General features: G+C 37.1%; 1 pseudogene across 1 annotated transcript; it reads right to left on the bottom strand.

The window, feature by feature from the left end:
- Positions 1–610: 610 nt before the first annotated feature.
- LOC143611166 (G-type lectin S-receptor-like serine/threonine-protein kinase At1g34300 pseudogene) lies at positions 611–2,060 on the bottom strand (annotated as a pseudogene). Its single transcript, XR_013149723.1, has 2 exons — positions 1,876–2,060; positions 611–1,809 (listed from the first exon to the last, which is right to left on the bottom strand). The product of XR_013149723.1 is annotated as a G-type lectin S-receptor-like serine/threonine-protein kinase At1g34300 pseudogene (transcript).
- Positions 2,061–4,241: the final 2,181 nt, after the last annotated feature.

Below are 4,241 nucleotides of genomic sequence, written 5' to 3'. Positions count from 1 at the left end.
ACGGTAATGAATCATAAACCGGTTCTGTTCAAACCATAACCAATTCAAAGCATATTTATTCAAGGTAATGAAGCAACTTGGTTCATCATTTTCAATGATGATTTAATGTCTTTTCTCCACGAGAACCAGGTGTAGGTTCTTCAACCGATTCAGATGATCTGTTAAAGGTTAGTTAAGTAACTTTTAGTATGTTATGGTTTTTATAATCACAAGATTTTGTTACTTAAGTTACAAGGATTATGTACGTGTTTAACTAAATGATAAAACAAAATTGTTTTCTTTTACAGTTTAGCAGATTGGTTCGCAAAGTTAAATCAAGAAAGAAAGCAATAGCTGGTATTGGTTAATGAATCAATTTGTAAACGTTGAAATGATGCGTCGACTTCAAATACTACCCTTTGAACTGTTGATGACAAGAAACAAGCGCTCCATTACATATTACCAGAGTTCGCCGCAACGCGCGGGTCATTTTACTAGTTACATTTATTTTCAAACTAGCAAATAGTTTAAGTTTAGAAAGTTTATACGCTATTTAGAGGCGTGTGTACAACTAACTTAGACATGAGAAGCGCATATGTACTTCCATAAAATGTGCCAACAACATATATGATTAACCCGAGGCAATTGTGATATCATATCTCCTCATGAGGGGCGTCCCCGTGACCACATTCAATTTGGTGACCATTACAGATGATGATCTATTAGAGACGCCAACATTCCATGCCATTCGAGCCAAAGACTCATCGTGTTCAATCCCTGATAACAAATATAAAAAAGGATTTAAAGGCTGAGGCACCTCTAACTCACCTTCCAACATTTTCACAACAATGCTCATCACCGGCCTAGTCTCCGGTCTATACTGAACACAACAAAGAGCCACCTTTAGCATCCTCTCCACGACTTCTTGATCTTTTTCTTCAAGCACACAAACTGTCATCAAATTGTCCAATTTGTTATTTTCATACTTGTCCCACGCCCATATTGGGAACCACAGTTGAATATCACCAAGAGTCTCGTCCGTGTTCCTTCTTCTTCCAATGATCTCAAAAAGTAGCATCCCGAAACTAAAAACATCACATTTGTGTGTAACCTGGAGACGCATCCAAACCTCAGGAGCAATATAGCCAGGGGTACCCCGTCCTCCACCTGTCATGGTTATATGAGTGCTATCCCTGTTACAAAGTTTGGCTAAGCCAAAATCTGCTACTTTTGCACAAAAATTTGAATCCAACAATATATTTCCTGGTTTTATATCATAGTGAACTATTCTTTGAGGGCATTCTTCATGCAAGTATGCAATGCCTCTTGCGGTTCCCAATGCAATCTCGTGAAGCTTGTCAAACGTTATCATAGTAACTTTTTTCGCTTTGAACAAGTGGTTATCCAATGAACCATTAACCATAAACTCGTATACAAGAGCTCTTAAACTTGGTTCAAAGCAAAACCCATAAAGCCTTACAAGATTGAAGTGATGAGTTCTTCCCATAGTGCTCACTTCCGCCATGAACTGTTCCTCAATTCTCTCGTCTGATGTCCCATTTAGTACTTTCACAGCTACCATCGTTCCGTTGCCAAATATCCCCTTGTAAACTGTCCCAAACCCGCCTGAACCCAATATGTTGCTGAAGTTTTCTGTGGCTATTCTTAGCTGTTGAGAAGTGAACTGAATGGGTTTTTCTCTTTCCATGTCGTCTAGGAATTTGGCCATCGTTAGGGGAATAAAACGGGAATCCTTTAATAATGTGCCCGTCTTTATGTTTGATCTTTTATCGCATACATATAATAAGATGGCTATCTGTACCACAACAACTGCAAAACTGAAACTATGAACATCAACAAAAAAAATCCTCACATAAAGAGCATGGAAGAGCTTACCAACAAAGATACCCGCAATGTAGATACCGATGATGCCTTCGCTTGACATAATGTTAATTATGATCGGGGTTTAGAAATGAAACCTTATAAGGATTCAACACGCAATGTCATGTAGTGCTCGGCTTTTATGAACTTGTATGTTGTGGTGTGATAAAGAAAATTAAAATCCAACTTTGGTGGAGTTCTCAACAAGTGTTGATGATGACAAGGTTACACAAGGAAAACATTTTCCCATTTTGTTCGTATGATGTCTGAGTGCTCTATGCATTTGATTTTGTAATATATTTTAAAAAGATATTATTGTTGTTGTAAGACTTAACGCTTGCAACAGAAGAGCAACTTTCCAAATGGACATTTCATGGAAAGGTTGTGATGTTTTAATTTACAATAACAAATGTTGATGTATACATGGAACAAGAAAACTTAACTAAAGATGGGACATATATTAAAACTACATAGTCGTAAGAAGAGTAAATATTTTGGTGTAAAAACTACAGGCTTAATCTCACTTTCCAAGCATTTCATAATTCGGGTTATTAAAATCAATATAATTTGAATCAGTTTTCCAATTCTAAATTTCAAATTCAGTTTCAAAAGTTTCATATTTGAAGGAGTGAAGCACTAATTATAGTAGTTCGGAGCTAAAAACTAAAATCAAGTTCGAAGACGAAACTAAAACCAAATTCGAATTCAGTTCGGTTTTCTAGTTTCGGTAAAACAAAATGAATAACTTTCTTTTAAAAACTTACCATCGTTTGTAATGGTTGTCTATCGTAGGGTGATTCGGAAAATCTGAGAGTCGTGAAACACATTCAGATCAAAATTATTTGTGGTTCCCAAATATTTTGACCGGATAAAACTCAAATTTGAGAGCAAGAATCAAGTATGGATTTGAGAGAGTTAAATATCTAATACATTTCTAATATTACAACATATGTCAAAATAAAAAATTTCCAAGCTGACCTGGCAGCTCGACCCCAGCCAGGGGCGTTGCCTTTTGGACCCTGCCTAGGGCTGCCGCCCCTTGAACCCTGCTACCAGGGGCGGTGCCCCCCCTAGAACCCCGACGACTTAGGGGCTTCACCCCTAAGTTCCAATTATAATAAGATCAAATAAGTATGCACTCCACACCCGACTTATTTAAATTCATATTACAATTATATGTTTATATTTTTGAATGGCGAATTAACGAGATCTGAACCCACGCTAAGATATTGACCAAGCTCTAATGGCTGAAGCGCAAGACATAAGCAATGGTATGTTTCTGAGCACACACCACACATGACATGGATCATTTTCAAGTTGGATACCCCATGTCACCAAGGCTGATTTGGTGGGGATCCGATTCAAAAAAGGTTATTCAAATAAAACAATTTACTTTTATTGGAATCTTTCAACCAAAAGAACGAGTTTGATTCCGGAGAAAGAACGAGTCTGATTCCAGAACGACACCATTATCCAACGCCCCCTTAGGCTCTTGACCGTAAACTCACCCTGTACATAACCAATAGCCTTCCATAGCCTGGGGTCCACCACAACCACATTCAACCTTTTAACACATTGACAAGCCAACATGTTTATTGGTGCAATTTCGGAAGCGATCAATGGCTGAAGAAACTCATGATTAACAAAGACCATGAAACCAAATGAAAGGTTCTAAGACAAAGTTCTTTATCAATAAACTTAATCAAAAACTACTTAAACCATAAACCTAATAACCCTATTTAATTATACGGTTATTATTTTAACTATAGTATAAAATAGAAGTTTGACGCCACAGTTCCATTTAAGTGATAAAATGCTAACATGCGCCTAGCATACGTTCAGTCACTACGATGAAGACTGCCCGCTATCGGAGCCATACGTTCGATTTTAGGGGAGTCATGGTGTTTCGGCAACGGCAAAAGGTAATTCGTTATTTCATGATTCGAATCAGATATGAAGCAGGGGGGTTTCTCTGTTCCTTAGATATACATATTGTATTTTATATATGAAAGCACAACTCTCTGTTCAAAATTAGAAATCACAAACCCAAGAGCATCACATCGACTTTTAAGAACGATAGCTCAATTAATAATCAATGGAGCTTGGATTGAGTTAAACAAACCCTTAGATCTTGATGTGTTATGTGCTTGCTTTTAGCTTATTTGGTTACTTTTCATGTTCTCAATTTTCCGCTTACTCGTTTTGGGCGTCAGTGAAGTCTGTAATGATTATCTCCATTTGGTCATATATGACTACCTAATGGAATTGATATTGATACTAATTCTAAACATATGTAACAAGTCCAGCTACATGTTATGGGGAATCTGAACCTCTATCAACAGTGACAATATGCCTGTTAGTTTTATCTTGAAAAAAAAACA

The sequence above is a fragment of the Bidens hawaiensis genome, unplaced genomic scaffold (assembly GCF_021521415.1).
Source record: "Bidens hawaiensis isolate Kalapana, Puna unplaced genomic scaffold, B.hawaiensis_p1.1 tig00029862_1, whole genome shotgun sequence".
NCBI lineage: Eukaryota > Viridiplantae > Streptophyta > Magnoliopsida > Asterales > Asteraceae > Bidens > Bidens hawaiensis.
The sequence above is the reverse complement of the archived record's forward strand: the minus strand, read 5'-3'. Positions and strand labels throughout refer to the sequence as shown.